The sequence below is a fragment of the Vanellus vanellus genome (genome assembly GCF_965231255.1).
Source record: "Vanellus vanellus genome assembly, chromosome: 4".
NCBI classification, from domain to species: Eukaryota; Metazoa; Chordata; class Aves; order Charadriiformes; family Charadriidae; genus Vanellus; species Vanellus vanellus.
The window spans coordinates 5,666,880-5,686,291 of record NC_138909.1 but is presented as its reverse complement, the minus strand read 5'-3'; the positions used below and the strand labels follow the sequence as shown (position 1 = coordinate 5,686,291).

The 19,412-nt window shown below is 39.6% G+C and overlaps 1 protein-coding gene across 1 annotated transcript in view; it reads right to left on the bottom strand.

Moving 5' to 3' along the window:
- The window catches only part of SYNPO2 (synaptopodin 2), a gene marked incomplete at its 3' end in the record, with an annotated part of 91,152 nt that overhangs the window by 38,133 nt on the left and 33,607 nt on the right, over positions 1-19,412 (bottom strand). The window lies entirely within an intron of this gene.

The following is a 19,412-nucleotide window of genomic DNA, read 5'->3' as shown; positions in this document are numbered from 1 at the left end:
TAGTGTCTGATACAATCCTTGAACCGTTGAATTAAATCTAAAAAGTTTTTCCAGAAGGGGAGGTAGGATGTTACTCTCTGAGTTCATGGGAGCGCTGTCCTCAAATCAGGACAGGTTATCACCAAGATCATCATTAGAAAAGTTGAACAGTGATACTATGGTAATTTATGGCAAAATATGTGATGTAGGGTGCTAAGCTACATGAAATGGAGGTACTTTTTAACATTAAAACCCATTGATCCAATTGCCTGAAAGTTTCTGGCTTTACTTACCAACTCACAGCTAAAGTAAAACTTTAGTCATGGTTTACTCATGTAAAAGTTGATGGGACATTCTTGCAGAGGGGTGATGGTACCATCTAGTTATTGCTTTACTTAGTGTTTAACTCTGTCTCCAGTCAGTCCTCCTGTTTCACTGTACATGTGAAATCACACTTCTTGGGTGCACTTTCAGTTTGGTAATTGTCATTTCCTCCTTTCCATAATGTTCTCTTCACAGTGTATTCAACAAATGCAGTTTGGTACAACTTCTTACACATACGGTTGTGGGAGGGTTAAAGAACGTGTTTCACCGTTTATACATTGATGGAACACTTGTGCCATTCGGAACCAGAGAGCAGACTGATCTCAGTGAAAAGAAAAGCCTGCTCAAATTCCCAAAAGCTTTGCCTAATGTACTAGTGTATCATCTTGCTAGCGGTTGCCTTTCTCTGGCAGAAATCCAAAGTTAGCAGCTGAAGAAGGGATGAGATAATGACCTCTGAAATATTGATCTGGTATGCTGGCAACGCAGCAAATTTCCCAACAGTGAGCTTGGGTACAGCACTTAAAGTTTGTTATTCATTTTGTACAACACATCTAGTGTATAGCCTGGCTATGGATTATTCTTTTTGGGGTCTACTACTGCATACTTGCAGCTGATGTGTCAAAATTAAAATGTTGTGCTGATTTTCTTTTTCACTAGTGCTGCTGGTGAATTGTGAACATGTGACAAGGAGAGGAATGATGCCGTTGCCTCTCAGTATTGTGGCTGTGCATTGTCCGCTCTATTCCCATTCCCCTTTTCTCCTTGCCCTGCTTGAATAGTGACTGGCTATATGCTTCCTGGCTTATTTGTAAATACTAAGCAACTTTGATCTCTCCGTGAATATTGTAGCAAAGTTTTCATTTCTTCTTTCCCACCAACCCCTGTGCGGAGGGATAATTGAATTGTCAGTGCTTCTTTGGGATTGAGAAAATAATTCATCTTTACTGAGTGCTTTAGTATATAGGTAGCATCAAAAGTCTTGTAACTATACTACTATAGCTTATGGCCTGTAGAAAAGAATTTCTGTGATGATAGGGTTAAGGGAGAATAATATAGCCTAATACAGAGAAGAAATAAAAATGTCTATAGTATCTGCTACTAAACAGTTCAAGGCAACATTGGAAGTTCTACAATAGACAGTCCTTGTGGCAAGCATATCCACTTCCTACTCTTGGGCTGCTATATACTTACACAGTTAGTATGGTCTTAAGACCATGCACTGGGTGTTTCCAGGAGAAAAAGTGGCGCATTTCTTATACCAAAATTGCAATCCAAGGACAGGCAAATGAAAGGTAAAAAGCAAAAACTGCCATCTGAAAGTACTTACCTTCTGGTGGTGCTAAGGTAAAAATAGGGTAATGTCCTGGTTTGAGGTAAAACAGAACCAATTTTGTTCAGTAACTTCGCTTCTTAGCTAGGCCTCAAACCAGGACAGGTATATGTACACTGTTACAAAAGTCAACAGCATTTCTAGCCAAGACTTGCAACTGTTGGTAGAAAGCAGCAAAGGTATGTGAGAAATAACTAAAAATTTAAGCACTTTTAGACCTGCAATTGTTTCTTAAAAAAAAAAAAAAAAGACTGGATTATTTCTCTGTTCCTCTGTATAAATCAGAGGGAATGGGGAAAAAGTGGCCATCTGCTTCCTCTTTAACTGTGAGATACATGGTATGAGGCATATTTTAGTCCATTCTGTTGAGTTTGTATCATGTCATGCAGTACTGCAGAGCAAAGATGTATGGGCTAGCTGCAGAACTAGAAAGTGGGATAACTGTATGAGGAAGATACTGAACAGGTATGCCTGAACCATGCCAGCAACTGCCATCCTGTAGGAAGAGGAGTTGCAGGTCCTTGGAGACAAATGGAAGGAAAAAGAAAGGAGGCAGAAACAGAGGGTGGGGTGCTAGAGTCAAGAGAGTGTCTTCAGCTCTAAAATACATTCATATGGCTTTAACTGTAAACTAGAACAAACTGAATGCATACTGTTAAGTGCCTTAGGAATGAGCTGTTTTAAATTTATCAGACAAAATCTATGGTGCCATGGCAAGTCCTTTAGAGAAAGCATGTTACATCAACGTGATTACAAGTTTCCCTGACAGAGTTAATCTTGTTGGGAGAGAGCTCAAATATGCAATTTTCCATAGTCATTAATTGCATATTCCTGATTCTTTGAGTCACCATATTGACTCTTCCAGTCATATAGTCAGAGCTGATGTCAGAACATGTCATTGCTTGTGTTTATTCTTTTAAAACACTGACACGCACACTTGATTTTTCTAGGCCTCTGACACAGAGTGCTGTTTTCTGACTTAATGAAAATCAGCATTAGCTATCCAGAGGCCTGTTGAGACCACTTTCCAAACTTCCGGATGTAACTTAAAAAGCAAAAGCTCTTACTGCTTTTGCAGCATCGTCATGTGTAAAATGTGCTGATGTGGACGCTATTTCCAGTTACAGGTGGCAGTGTGGAACTGAGGTTCCAGACTCAGACCAGGACTGGAGGAACAGCCCAGACTTGGGCATTTTTGCTGTGCTGAGTAAGGATGTGAGGTGGCAAATAAGCACCATTCTTGGAGTTGGTTATGCTGGCAGAGCCCTGGGGCCTAATGTGGGGTTAGTAAGCGTGCTTACTGTTTGCTGCATTTCAATAGTGGAAACTACAATAACAGGAGAACAAGTGCATGGATCCAGGCTGTGCTATATTGACAAATAGTTTGTAATTTTAAACTGTGAAGTCGATAAGGATGAAATTTACCCTGCCTTATTTATCCGTGCTGGAGGTTGGATGGCCCATCCCTCATTCTTGACTGGAGTTGGGGTTATAGGCTCCAGAGCCGAGGCTACAACTGGCACTAGCACAGATACTGGGGTCAATGCTGAGAGGCCAACTTACTGTCTGCAGTTAAGGGAGAATTGTTGCCAAGTTAAGGACTCATTTGGTTTGAGTTCCTCTAACTTGAGGACAATTTGAGGGTTTCAGTGCTACTCATTGCTTCAAACTCACTCCTATAATTCCGGGTAAAGGGACAAGAGCAGAGCAGTGTTCACACTGAGCAAGCTTGCATTCAGCCATCATTAAACGGGTGCCAAACTTAATAGGTGGTTCCTTGTTTTGCCTGGACTGCTCTGGGCTTTTGTGAAGTTTGGAGTTGTCCTGAGGTTTGTCTCAGGAGAACTAAGGCAGGCTTGTGAGTTTCAGCTGCAGCTAGTTTTCCTGTACCTCAGATCTGCAAAATAAGCTACATAGTCTAGGATTAACTAACTTCTGAGAAGTTGTTTATGAATGAGGTTTGAGGCAGATTTGCAAGTCCCAGCTATGACTGATTACAGAGCATCCAGAGCCATTAGGCCGAGTCTGATAATTAGGAGGTTTCTGCTAGTACAGCTTTTGGCTGCCTTTTGGCACAGACCTGAGCCATAGGAGAGGGTGTATCATCCCAGGAACATCATTGGGAGCTTCAGACCGCTTTTGGCATCTTCCTTGCTGTGGGTAAAACATAGCAAGGAAGAGAAGAGAGTCTATTGGAATAAGAGAGGACTCTATTACCAGCTGGGAAGTTACCCAGTGCTGTGATAAGAATGGTGCTGAGATGTGAAAATCTTTCTGTCTTGGTGGGAGAATGGTGAGTTCGGAGGGAAAGAGTTTGCTGGAGATCTTTATACTTTCCTCAGTTTAGTTCAAAGCATGTTTGTGTAATTTTATGGTTTGTCCTGTTACCTGCCTTTTAGACTAAGCAATGTTTGCAGGCGGACACAAGGGGTGTGTGAGCTCTTGGGGTGGCAGGGTTTGGGGGGACAACTGGCTTCTTAATTAGTGACATATGGGCCATAAATCCATCCTACTACCAGGCAAATGAGCCACTCAGATACTAGTGTGCACTTTGTCAAACCCACTCATTCCTAGCTTCGTATCCTGTATCAATTACTCTGTCCTGTGTGGCTCCCCTGTCTCGTTTTCACTCCATTGGTCATCTGCCCAAATTCTCTTGAAGTGGGGGGACAGGGAACAAGCAGGGAGGGAGGGTTGGTTCTAATTACAAATCTGATATGAGACGACACATTTAATCCTTAGAGCAAAACTACTCCAGTGACAGTTAAAATGAAATCGTTATTCAGTCTCCTCAGTCCATTCCCTGAAATGGTATTGTTTATGACAATCCCTTAACATTATGTCATGAGTTTGCAAATATACAAGCATGGCATATGATCATCCTCCTGAAAGGAATAGCAAAGGCAGCAAGAAGAAACAAATGCCGTCTTGCAGGTTTCTGTTTCAGTGAGGGCTGTAGCTATCACTGTCAATGATGTCAAGGTTATACTGAAATGTGTGCCCAGTGATGTATTTCTTGCTACTTGCCTCACTGCCGAGGCAGCGATTCAGTCAACACCAGAAGGATCATGAAGAGGTAACTAGAAGCTTTGCCTCACTTCCAATGGAGAAAGCAGTGGCAACGTGTTTATTATGAGAGCTTTCTGTGTGTACAGTGCTTAGCACAGTTGGGCCAGATCTCAAATTACAGGGTAGGGGGGCTTTGGGGCCTGCATTAGCACAAATGAGTCAGATTGTTCAAAGAAACCAAATAACACAAGCATCTGGTAAATGCAGCATCTAGATAATATACATTAAACAGTTATTGTATTATTAAACAGTTATTGTATTGTGAACAAATAAAGTGGCCAATGCCTAATCTTCAAAGGAAAGCACAAAGCTCCAAGTCACTGGAGAATTATGAATAAAACAGTGGCCCCAACTCAGCTGAGAGCTCAATACAGGGACTGAGTCCCTGCTCCCATTACTTGCGGTCATCTTTAGCTGGACTGTTCAATTGACTAAAACTTAAGAGTTCGACTAAAGAAAATGGTCCTCTGTGAAAGCTGATAGCTTTATTTACCGGGATTTCACATAAACTCCACCTTGTTGTTCTCTCTTGAACTATATCTATTTCTTTCACTTCTCAAAATAAGTCGGCTAGACTCAAGCTTCTCTGCTTCCCTGGAAAGTTCTCTACTGAACAAATTTCAGAATTGCTTATTTCACTGTTTCACCCAAATTTCACGATTCCCTGACTTTTCTCTACTTGCCCGATTCCTCATATCTTAGACAGTTTATGGACAAATTTATATTGACTAACGGCTTTATCCGTGGCAGTTTCAGACAAATTTCCCAGGACTCACTATTTAAACAAACAAAGAAAGAAACAAAGCATGCAAACTCAATTATCAGTCTTCTAATTTACTTAGCATCCCTCATGCTTAACGTGTGATGTTTTGAAACATTTTAAAACTGAGGGCAATATCAGGCCAACCCATCTTGGTACTTAGAAAGGAAAGCTCTGCCAAACTGGGTGAATATTTTGTGAACACCAGTACATCGGTTCACGCAGAGGCCTTCCAGTGTCTCCTGGCTGCTGTCCTGGCCAGCTCCTTTTTTGTGACTCACCAGGGAATTTGAATGTTCAGAAGCCTCGCCTCTCCCTGGTGGCTCAAATAAGGCTGGCCAGGAAAGCAGCAATGATGGCTCAGAGGGTGGATGCACACCCAGGATATGCATGCCTGCTGGGGGAGGTCAGTGGTCTACTTCTGCTTTGCTGTCCCAACGGAAGAGACAAGGTTTCTCTGTTTGTGCTGGAGGCCCTAATGAAGGGGAAAATGGTGGCTGGAGACTCTCAAGAGATGTTTCCGAAGTCTCCAAGGAACTAGGAGACAAAAGTATTCCCTCTGTGGGCACTACGCCTCGCCTGATAACAACACTGAGCAAGTTATTTAGACTTGTGCTTTTAATCAAACAATTAAAGCCATGAAGATTTCCTTATCTGAGTCTCAATTTTTTTAGGCTTAGAATATATTCAGCATTTACCTTCATTTAATTTGATCAAGCTTTGAAATGGTCATAGCTGAACTGATGCAAGCCATCACGTAAAATTCTTCCTTCTTTTTCCGTGGCTTAGTCTGAAATGGCTTTAACTCAAAATAATTATAAAATAAATAGGAATAAGCATGTCTATTGCAAAGATTTACTTGTTGCCCCCTCAATCCTTTTTTGTGTAGGCAGTCCTTGAACCCATTTGTCAATTTGTGCATGTTTCATAAAATTGACATAGAGATTAGTATTCATGAGCTGCCTTTCAGCTCTTAAAAAAAATACTGTGTAAGGCTATATATCAGAATTCCAGTGTGGGGCCAACCAGAGTAAAAATGAAGTATCTCGCAAGTAGAGCATGAGGCTTGCCCTGGAACTGAGTGCTGAAAGATCGTCCCTCGAGGTAGGCTAGAATCATATACCCACCTCCTCATTTGGGTTTAAAGACCAGTACTCACTCGTATTCATTAATTTGGAAATAACAGCACTTTCAATTTCATGTTAAATATGCTGCCAGGGGAATAGTACAGTGATGGAAGAATAACTTTTTTGGCATGGCAAATTGATAGTTGTAGCCAGAACATTGAGGAAATACTGCTTTTCTCAGACTGTAACTGTGGAAGCTGAGAGAGATTTCTGGCTCCCATGTCGATAGCCCATCTGTGGCTGTTGCCCTTGCACAGTCTTGTCTGAGCAAGTCTGATACAGAGGTGCTGAGCTGTATTTAATATGCCTGGACTTAGTGCTTTGAAGAATTAGACCTCCTAGTCTTACAGTCTCCGATTCAGGCATGCTGGCAGAGTTGGATTTTTCTGTCCCTGACTTTAGTAAGAGCAAGCTGTCAGCATCTTCAAAAGCTGGACCAAGAGGATTTGTGCTCCCCCTGCTCTTGCCTTTCTGTGTATTCCCAAGAGGAATGTCTGCCTGAGAACTGGAAAAACTGCCACGCTGACGTGTGAGATTTCTCTTTGCGTGTTTTCATCTGTCCTTCTGTCCTCAGTGCAAGTGTTGGGCTTAACTCACGGTATCTTGCCCAGTCAGGCAGTCTGGGAAAGCCTGGCAGTTGTGTATGAGGGCACAGGGGGAAAAGAAAGGGTGTTATTTTTGCAGAGCTGTAAATCCAGCACCTTTTGCCAGTGCTGCATTCTTTTTTTATTGCTTGTTTCTAAGAAGCTATTGCTGCAACAGCACTGGCTGCAAACAAAATCTCATTTACTCAAAGTTCATGACAGGACAGGTTGTGCATTTTGCACATTTGTGGGACACTTGTAAAGGAAATACAGGGCACGCTTTCCAAAAGCTTCAGCTTGAAATGCAACAGTTTCCATGCTGCCTGGAGCTTCAATGTCAAAGAGATTTCTATTTTTAGAGAGAGATTCTACTCAAAGAGCTATATAAGGCTGTGCTGGGGAGACCATTACTTTTTTATAATATACGAGAATACTTGTTACTCAGTGGGGGAGAAAAATTCTGTGTAAAACTGGAAAACACAAAGATACTCTGACCTGGATGTCTTTTAGAGGGAGAGGGAACTGAGATGAGAAGTGAAGACCCAGTATTTGGTTTTTAATACTCTAATTTCTACCAAGTTCTTGAAACAATTGCTTTATCCATTAAAAATGTCAGAGAAGCCTCGTTACCACGAGTGATGATGCAATAGGGAAGAGAGAGTTCCAAGCACAGTTTGGTGCCAAAAGATAGCTTACTACACTAACAGATGACAACACTGGGAAAACCCAACAAACCAGGTAAAACTTGGTGTTACAGATTCTGTCTTTCCAACTATAGTTTTCTCGGTTATCCAGAGTACAAAGGGCACCTAAACTGGTTGGGTGCTGCAGAAAAACAATCGGATAGAATGGTCAGGTGGGCTAAGAATGGTAGTCACAGTTAACGGCAGAAGAACGGAGCAGTGTCTGAAATGCTGGCTTGCTAGGGAGCTGCCTTCTGAAGCCTGTTTTTTCCTCACGTACAATCATCCAGCAAGCTCATAACGGTTATGTTTAATCCCTATTGTTGCATGAATAGATAGGAGGAAGTACTGAACAGAATTGGTTAAACCTGTGTGCTCAATTAACTTTCTCAATGTCATTTCTGCTGCAGTTTTAAGAGGAACCCTTTGGCTTCATTTGTCTGTGAAGCACGGGAGACTTTCTGGTCTGGTCGAACTTTCAGAGGCAGGCCAGGTAACATTGGTTTTAGCAGCTGTTGCCAATGTTAGCACAGCAGTTGGGGCCAATGTGGTTTTGCTTGAGTAAGGACTAGATGAGGTAACAGAGCTAAATTAAGGACACTGGGTACGTTTCTGCTGTAGTTTGACACAGCTTCTGCGATGAATTCTAAATTGGAGGCAGGAGTGAACTGATGGTGGTCTTAACTTGCCTTGGGTTTCTACGTCTGTTTTATATTGTCTAGCTAGCTGGGACATAACCTGTTTGGCTTCAGGTGAATAAAATTATGAACAGCTAGACTATCTGAATTAGGGGCGAAAAAATCACAGCAACTGGAAGTGATGTCTGCATTCCAGTAGCAGAAGGAAAGATGGCAGTCTTGTGTCATGCAGAAGATAAGACAGGGCAGACTAGTCGGTGGCAAAGCAGAAGCATAGGCAGCAATTGCTGAATAGTTCAAACGAGGGAAATTCCTTCATCCTACCAATGCACTGAACCAGGAATAGCAGGAGAAATAACACTCTCTACACTCTCTACTTTGACATTTGTTATTCAGAAGAAATGGAATTATTGGCATTGAAATTTGCACTTGGAATACTTTTGAATACGCTGACATACCAATCCCACCTTATTATTAAAAGTACGAGAAGGAGTTCAAGTATTGTGGGGAACTGCTGCTCTAGCCAAACTATTGTGCACACGAGTAGCATTGCAGATTTATTGGTGAAATCAGCTGGATATACTAACTATATTGCTTTTGAATGTAGGGCAGGAACAGAACAGTAGAATGGCACTGCTGGCATTGTGGGCATTTGTTATGTTGTAAGTACAGGGACTGCACCTAAAGGAAAGAAACTAGAAAGAGGTCTGTTAGCTGAAGAGGGGGAGCTGAACTGTCCCAGCTCCCCGCGCCTTTAAACAAAGCAACAGTGCCCCGTAGCGGCAAATGGGCAAGAATGTGAGGGCTGGTTTTAGTGCTAAGGGGCCCGAACAGTTCCTTTGTCACGAGAACATCTAACAGCTGGATGCGAGCGATAGAAATTTTAAGATAATTGCAGGAATTGTAAGGGATTAATCACGGTAAACTTAAGGAACTTGGTCATAACTCTATAATATGGTTCTGCTAAAGGCCTTTTGCAATGTTATATTCGTTCCTGGAGCAGTGCGATAGAAACCAGCTCCTCTTCCCTCCCAGTCTGTGTTGAAGCGCCTAACTCTGCTTTGAGTCGAAACTTTCTTCTTCCTCTTTCCTGTGAAGTGACTCTATACCTTTCCTTGCCTCACTGAGAAAGCACCCAAGAAATCTTCCCATGGCAGTCCCCTCTTCCTTCCTAAATGTCATCAGTACTGCTGGCTTACTCTGCAGCAAAGATATGTTCCTAATTTGATCCACTTTGCAGCTGTCTCAGGCAGGAATCCCAGACTGCCTTTCCCCAGTTCCTGAACTGTTTCCTTCTGGGATTAAACAAATCTCTACACTGTTTCCTGAACAAGTAACTGCTTGAGGTTTTAGAGGTTAATTCTGGCTTTTGTTGGCTATGCATTCAGTTGCCAGAGAACTTTATCCTTGTTGTTTTTATTAATAAACCTAGCAATTTTATGATATCGAAAAGACATTTGTTAAAATGTTGTACATCTGGTCAGTCAGTTGTCTTAATGTATTCTCAATTAACTTTCTCAGTGTGATTTCCAGTAAAACTTTCATGCTCTTCTTGTAAGATACAGTTCTGTGCTTGCGTTTGTTTTCATTTTGTTAGCTGTTCTAGAGAGGGAGATTAGAACTGGTTATTGCTAAAAAAATAAAGACTTCCATTTAATCAACACTAGCTGTTTAATAGTGACATAAATCTATAACATACAGTATTTCCATTTGTAAAATGGAAATACAAATACATTAATATACAGATGCCCAGTCCAAAGCAATAATAAAGGACTTTACATGCTTTTGGACCAAAGAAAGGGAAATCTTAACTGAAATAAGCTCTTTTTTTGAGCGAGGTACGTAAACTCGCATCACTTGAACTTTTTCCCCTATATCAGCTGGGTATGTTGAAGAAAAAAGTCAAAAGAGCTGAAAACCAAGCAGACATGAATTCAGACATGGAATTTTAGTCATCATCAATTGATCGTCTAAAATGGTGAGTGCAAGGATACATATTTGATCATTCAAATTGGCATATCTTTCTATTTTATTTGCAAACTCTTATTTCATATTAACTTCAAAATTTGACTGAGTACCATTAGAAACTGACTCTGCAATATTTTTCTTTAACTTTATTCTAATCTCTCTCTCTCATGCACCTCTAGATAAACATGCTTCTGTTTTCAGTGCATGGTATTCTCTGGTCATGTCAAACAATAACATATTCTGCAAATTAAAAAGGTAAAAAGTCTTTAAAGGGTATAGTGAGGGAGGTGGAAAGCCCAAGCTGTTCTTTAAGACTCTCTGAAAAAAGCAGCATCTTCTTACTGAAATGCTGCTGTAGGAGACAAGTAAGATTAAGCAGCACCGTTATGCTGTAAACAAACACCATCAGTCTGTAAGTCGTGATTGTACAATGATTTCATCAAGCCTCCTCTAAATAGCTGAAGGCTAACTCAGCAGTACAAAATGCAGAATGTTCCAGAAAACAGCTGTATTCTGTGCGTGTTTGTGTAAGCCTGAATTTAGTTAAGGATAGAGATTTGTTTGAAAAGTCACTAACTTCCAAAATATTTATAAACATATTACTAATCCTGGAGTGCTTTTGTGTAGCTGCTTTAGAAACATATTTGTTATAGTACTTGTTCTGAGACTCCAAAACAACAAACTGGGTAAAAGAAATGAGACAGAGGGAAAATGCTAAATAATTATTTTTCTACTGGAGTACTTCTAAGTTTGGAAAAAGAAACTGTCTAGGCAATGCTTGTAATTCTTTTATTTATTCAATGTTATGATATTTAAGATACTAGAATGGTGGGAACAATGTAACGTGGGCAGACAAGCATTTACCAAAAAAAGGCAAAAAAAACCCCAACAAGGGTGATGGTCAATATACAGTCCCCAGCAAGAGTTATGTATATTCTGTTGTCCAGAAAAGTGAAGCTCAAAACTTTCCACAATCACTTTGAGTTAGCTAGCCCCAGTATCAAGGAAGACCACTCAAGTTTTATGAGGCCAGCCTTACAAGTGTATTAGTCAAGTGTCTTATACTTGGTAGTCTCACTACAACCAGACTGTAACAGCTCCCTTTCATTTCTCAAGTATCCACCCTTTCAAAATTATTGTCTCAGACTACGTAAAGTTTTCTGATAATTTCTTGAAAGCATGAAAATTTCTTTTGAGAGGAGCAGAAGAGTCTTTTGGGGTTTGTATCCTGAATTATTTTTTTCCCCCCACCCTTTTCCCCTCCGATGCCTGACTTCAGTATTATCTGTAATGACTTCCTTTTGGTAGTATGTGTTTGTATGTGATCATATGTGTTTGTCATTAAAACTATATATGTAAACATCATATATAATTAACACCAGGTAAATGTGGGAATTTGTTGGCCTTTCACCCCACTATTCTTGCTTTCCTGTGATATGAAAAAAAATAGATAAAAATTATATGGGATTATCATAAAGCATACATATAAAAACATAGCTGGCACTATTAGAATTGTACTGTAACTAGTTTTAACTTCTATCTTTAGCTTTATAAAGTTGGTGTGGATTTTTAAAGTATGGTAACCATTCTTTTTTTAATATGGTGGTCATATTTCTTTAAAGAAAAACTATACATCAGAACTGCACACACAGAGGATATATTGTTCTGAGACTTTATTGAAGAGTACACTTTCATGTTCAGCTATACAAATACTAAATGTTTGGACAGGGCATCAAAATTGCCTTATATGGAGGAAGATATTTTTTATTCTGAGAACTATGTTAGAAACCATTCAGTAGTGTGTCAGCAGAAATAGCTGGCTACTGTCTGTGTGGCGCAATGCTCAGGGTGGGGAGTTTCCTCTATATGTCTTTGAGAGCATCAAGGTAATAACAGTAATAACGGTTGTGTGTAGGTAATCATGGCCATGGTGGCTGTGGCCACAATAGTGTCACTGTGTGTGATAATAATTTTTTTTCAAAAGTGTCAGTATATAGATTTCCATGTTAGATGTCTGGATGCAAACCACATGTATGCTGTAACTGAGAGGAGGACAATAACTGATCTTGACTGGCTTCTTTAGGAGGTCTTGTGTCAACATAGAAAGTAGTTGAAGTAGATGATAGTGATGATGAAAATAGCTGAAACTGTCATTCACCAGCCACATGTACAGCTAAGACACAGAGTAATGTCTAGGGAAGAGGCCGTGTATTTTACTAAGAAAGTAAAAACGGTATCTGGAGAGGGAGGAAAGACTGATAATTACCTAGCATGAAACCTGACCTAGCGTTCAGTATAAGTGAGTGAGTAAAGATGGTTTTCCAAATACAGCCTGAACATGGCTGCTTAAGAAGCAGCATCAGTGAGGACTCTGATAGAGTACAGCTTATGATAGTTGACTTAAATGAAGTCTTTTTTTACAAAAAATGCACAAAACCAACCCTCAGTGTGGAGTACTTCCTCAGGATTGTTAATTGCCTGGTGTTAGCCGCCTCTTTTCCTCATCAGTTTCTCTTGGCAAGTTACTGTGATCCCCAGAACATCTTAAGCTGCAATGTGACACTACTTGTATATTTTGAACAGAGTGAGAAGTGCTCAACAAGCTGTTGAATTGGGATTTGCATATTTGCAATGTGAAATTACTCTATTGGAACAGGCATGATGATATTGTCACCAGCTGCTATCTTGAGATAAAAATACACTTGCCATTTTCACCTTGTTACTGCCCTTGTTGCTGTTGTTCTACTTCTCATGAGCTCAGTGACCTAAGTGCCATTACATTATGCCATTACATCTTAAATACATCAAATATTTATATACAAGTTACAGGTTTTTATCAGTAAAATCTATGCTGTACTGAATCCCCCCCTGCATACTTAACACAGTTCAAAAGCTGCCTGCACTTTTAAAATCTGGATCTATATATCATGTTGATAGCCCCCAGAAGCCCCAAATATCTCTTTGGACAAGCTAGCTTAGGTATTAAAAGTAGGATGGTGAGATTCCATATTGCCATTCAACCTTAAGTTATATTACCTCATAGCAAGGTGAGATATTACACTATTTTAGTGAGTTTTGAAGAGCTTGTCCAGAGCTGGAACATGTACTTTCCATTGTATTACATGGACGCACCCAAAGTTTTGGTTTCAGATGTCAACATCTGATTAGTTGTCTAGGTACCTTTATAGTCAAAGATGGCTAAATCTCACTTTAAGTAAACACCCGTGTTTCATCTAATGAATGTACTGACTAGATCTTCTTTTACTATTAGGTCTGAAGTCAGGGTGGGATTTTAAATATTAAATGTTACTGGAGATCCAAGACTCTACATGTCTCAATTTCTTGATAATTACTGATTTTTTTACTCCCGTTGCTTGGGTGCACATACATACTGTGCAAAGCAGTATAACGTAGTTCAAACATTTTACTTTAATGAGATAATAACAAAGACCTTCAATCTAATTGCATGTTACTTTAACGGCAAGCTTTACTACTAATACAAAGTTTAATTCTGCTTAAGAAGCAGGTGAGACTACTATTTCCTTATTACAAGTTTTCCAAGTTGGGTTATGTTACAGTTGGCTTGTTGAGAGAAGTTAAGTTGTTCCCTAATGGCTTTGCTCTCATCTCCGGCAGTAGAGGGCAGTGAATCCACTACACTGAAAAATGAAAATGTCTCATCATAGGAAAATTATTATTCTCTTTCCTTACCATCACACTTCCTAGTTATTCTGTATCAGAAATGGCTGCTGTAGGGCACGTGCAAAGTAAATTATATATCTGTGTAGGTATCACGATGATTTTTTTACTTAATAGACCCAATAAAGGCACAATTAGGAAACTATGATTATCTTTTAAGTAACTGTTACTTGCGGACCAGAGTACTGTTTGCTACCCTGGATATGTAGTTTAAAACTATCCTATGAATTTTTAGTTGTTGTTGTCTTGATATGTGGCAAAAGGGAACAGAGAAACAAGGCAGAAGGAAAAAGAAAGGGAGATAAGGACAAAATTAAAACTCAGGGAAAGTAGTACAGAGGACACAAAAAAATATATTATCTGCAGCTACAGTTCTGGGTGGCTTTTTTGTGATGTTCCGTATCTGAATATTTTTTCACAGAAGTGAAATATGAACACTAAAAGCTGTTCAGTTAGGGTGGGGGTGGGGGGGGATTAAAAAAAAACAAACAAACCAAAAAAAAACCCCAAATAAATCTAAAAAACTCAGAAAGCTTGGGACTTTTCTTCATGAAAACAAACATCCTCCCCCAAACTACTAAGTTTAAAACTCAGTTTTTCAAAGAGGAATATTTTGATATGAAGTATTCAAGCAGCTATAATAAAAACCATTCTAAAATAATTTCTGATGGAGGTATAGCGCATTCATATTACACATTAAAAATATTACTACTTATTCAGTCCGTACCATTTTCACATTTCTTAGTATGATTTTTACAGTCTCTTTAACAGTAAGAATCAGAAGTTTGATCTCTCTGAGATAGGGACATTTTATCCTTTTTTTTTCGTTCTTTATTCTGATACGGCATTTTTTGTGCTTCTCGGTCTACTCACATGTTATTTGATGTGGGGACATAAGGATTTTCACCAAATCTTTCTAGGCATGAAATCCCCAGGGGATTGAAAATTGGCTATTATCATTAATGACAGATCTCCTGTGAGTTTCTGTGTTTCCTTACACAAAGCATACCAGAATTTATTGCAACACGATTCCATCTTTGATTAGAAAACTATTAATGTTGTGCTCATAGGCACCAGGGAAGGATTTTTCTTAGGAGCCTTTCCAGGCATTTATCATTATTGTCTGGCTGCCCTTTGCAGGGTTAGATCCTTTAGAAAACAGTATGGGGTTTTTGTCTAAAAAAGTAACATTCTACATTCAAACAGTGTTATAGGCTTATGACATGGATCTCATTCTATGACTTTTTTCATTAATCGTTCAGTGAAGTGAGAGTATACACATAAAATTGGCTAATGACAGCCCGCTGGGTGTGATTGTTGGCATTATAAAAGAGCCACATTCAAAATAATCTGGAAAACGGAAGACAAAAAGTGAAATGATATAATTCATTAGAGCAATGCAAACTGCTCCACTTGGGAAAGAGAAATGGAATGTATAATAACAAGAAGTGTCTTGCTGACACCAGTTCAGCTGCAAAGGTTCTGGAGGACATTTAGTGAGTTTCTAAACTAAATAAGGGAAGACTGGGGCAGGAGGTAGGTCACAGGGGGTTTTATTGTTTGTTGGATTTTTTTCCTTAAGGAAAGAGGGAAACGTGATCCTGGGCTGTATTAATAGGATAGCTCAATCTGTAGAACATGGGAGGTAATTATTCATCTTTATTTGGCGCTGTGAGTACTCTGTCAAGTTCAGAAAGATGTGGGCAAATTGGAAAGGGTCCAAAGTAGATCAGCAAGTATGCTAAAAGAGTTAGAAAGCATGACCTATGAGGAAGCTGTGGAGGAATTTAGTGTATTCAGTCTTTCTTTTTTGGTTAAAAAAACAAAACAAAAAAAAAAAAAAAACAAAACAAAACAACCAAAAAAACCCAACTATAGAGATGGGAGGGAGGACTTAACCTCTTCACCGCAGGAAACTGTTACAAAGAAGGGAGTTCTTGTTTGTAGGCTGAAAACAGCAAGAAATCAACTTTAAAGCAAAGAAAATTTAAGCTTACATGTTCAATATTTCTGAGGACAATGAAAGACTTTGCTAAATTAAGGCTCCTGGAAGCTCCTTCACTAGAGGATTTTAGAAGAGTTTAAGCCAATTTCTGTCAGGAATTGCCTGGCCTTATTTAATCCTCAGGGCTAGAAGCTGGTTTTCAGCGGTTCTCAAGTTATTTTTCACTCTGGCTACAAGTCCTAATTCATGATGACTGCAGTTTTGACAATTGCCAGAGGTCATAGGCATAGTTGGTAGTTACGGGGTGGTTTCAGCTCAAATCGGTGGAGTACGTAATCTCTCAAGCAGCCCCACACATCCAATGCTAGCAACCATCTAAATAACCTTACAGGAAAGGGGGAAAAACAGCCAGTCCAGTCTACAGGACCTTACTGGATATGTAGTTGCCACAGTAACTGAAAGGGCCCATACAAATATGTCTTGAATTGTACTCTAAACACAGCCTTGTTTCATCTTAGACATATTTTTGAGAGAAAGAGTGCATATAACACGAATCCTTGAAAACGACAGCCAAAGCAGGACCGCTTTACCTCTGTGTCTGAGAAAACAGCATAATAGAAGATAAATGCATTTCTTTGTAAAATAACTTAGCACAGGGCTCCTTAGACTCCGTAAGGTCCAGGCTGATTTTACAGAAGGGGGCAGCAGCCATAGAAGAGAGTGTATGATACGATCTCTCCCATTCTTTTTGGGCCAATGCAGGAAGCTATATGCTGTGCTAGAGAGGATTCTGCAATCATCTTGAAAAGATTACTCCATTTGCATTAGCAAGCCTGTTGGTGACTATAACAAGGTCTGGTTATGAAAAATAAGACTCATATGAACTCCCAGTGCCTTTTATCAGTACCTTTCATCTAGACTCATCTGGCAAAACTGATTTCAGATCACTTTTGCTATTGGGAATGTAATTACCTTCTAAAGTATGGCTAAGATGAGTTAAGTGGCAGAATGATTCAATGAACAAGTGCTTCGTTTCTTTCCTGACCCAACTTCATATCTAATACAGAGGATCTGGAGTGACTTTGACGTCAGCCTAATCCGCTGCAGATGCTTGTTCACCTTGCATTTGGAGAACACTTCAGCATTATAAGTCATCTCTATTGAAGAGGCCCTACACACTAGAAGTGCAGATCAAGACTGAAATATTGAGGGGAAGACAGGCACATACAAAAAAACTTTTGGGAAATCTCTTCTTGTTACTGTATTTACGCAGTGAGATGTAAGAAGAAACCAAAATGCTTCCTGGCATGGGTAACGCAAGGTCATCAACTATTTCATTTAGCACTGCTCTCTATTCACTTGATCAATTACTGCATCCAGACTTGTTTTGAGAAGCATTGTGTGACAACAGCAACACTGGCTTCCTATTTAGACTGTCTAGTAGCAAAAAGGCACGAGATTTTCTAAAAGACTAATAATACTTGTAGGTAGTCATTGCATATGTTTAAACTATAGCTTCAGCTCTGAGGGCTAAGTTTGGGAATGTTATGTACCGCCCCTCAAATATATACAGATACGTGTGGGCCATGAAATGCTAAATTCTTTCCCTACAATTAATTATGAGTAACATAGAGATTTATGCTTCATCCAGCTCTATTCTCCAGGTTTTCCTTAAACTCCTCTTATGGGAAGGTAACAGAATCTATGTATTTAGAAGCAGCATAGCATAAAACAAGGGAGGGGGAGAATCTGCTACATAGAAGATACATTCTTATAAAGCACCGCACCATTTTTTAACATTTGCTTGTAGTCCGTCCAGCTGGATATTTGTTATTACAATGTCTTCTCAAAATCTCTTGTAATAAACCGGGTAGAAACAAATCTTACTTAGATGGCTAACTAACGTAGATGAGGTTGGCTTAATTATGTCAGTTGTCATTACAAAGACTGCAGCAGTTTCAAACATGATACGTAAAAACTGGAACTACTAACACTTGAAGACACACCAGAAAAAAGTAGTGGAGTGGAAACTCAGTTTCCTGGCCAATTCTGACAGCTTTTTTTTTTTTTTTTTGCCTTTCTAGTCAATTTCTTCTGTCCCTCTGGGCATGATAGTAGCTCTGCATTCAGTGCTATCACCTTCAGATGACCCTAATTACCTATTCTTATCTGAGAATCCACTTGCTCTGTGATTATTCTGAATTACTCCTTGCCTTATGGTGCATTACAGAAAAAGGAAATAGCAGAAAACATGCTATGCTGTATGGACTACATAGCCTTTATAAGGTTCATCTGCTCAAATTCACAGTCAGGAAGTTGGGGAAATCATCAACTAAGTTGAATGCACACAAAGCACTGGAGCTCACTATTTCTGACTGTTACAGTGAATGATATCCATCAGGTTCAAGGCCCTTAGACTTCTTTCTTCTATACCCCTGCTTCTCATTTTTCTGTAACTCAAAATTCATGATGACCCATGCCAGCCACCTGACTTCCTGCAAATATCTTTGTTTCTCGCCAAGCCTCCCCTTATGTACAAAATGGCAATTACTCAGTCATTCTTCAGTACCTGTTTTTACTCAGCAACATGGTGGGAGGAGGGAGGGCTGCTTTTAACCCAAATTCTAGGCAAAATGATTTAGTTGAGATTTTTGAGCTCCTCTTTTCCCACCTTGTTGTTCAACTTAAGCTCAGAAAATCATTCCAGTCTCAAATGCTGTGTATCACAAGAAACAAATACCATTTAAAGAGGTTGCCCGTGCAATCTGTAATTCTGCGTAGCTGTCACTGGAGTTCCTTCTAGAGGTGATTTTCCACTGTGGAGAAAAATTTTAAAGGTATAGGAAAGGTTGCTAGCTTTGTTCTTTATTTCTGTGGGAAATGGGGCTGGGCATGAGGATAGTGGTATCTCATATTTTCTATCCATCCCTACATACAACACGCACGTATCCTGGCCTTGCAGAAGCAAATGAGTAAGTTATGAGAGCAATGTCAGGAAGGCAGTCACCCTGTCATCAAACGTGGAATAAGTTGTTATGCAGAAACTTTTCCATTCAAAGAACTAAGAATTTTTAATTATACATGATTTCAATAATGTTCAAAGGAAATATGAGTTCAAGCTAGTTTTGACTACTCTACAGTATTGTGCTTAGAAGAGCTGAGAGGGAGTTCTTCAGGTTGTGAACTGAAAAATTAATCCATTTTCTTCTGGAACAACATTTGCTCTCTGCACCTCATTCTTGTCTGTTTTCACACTCAAGTGAGATGAAGTGAGAAACCTTAAACACAGATATTAAGAAGTTT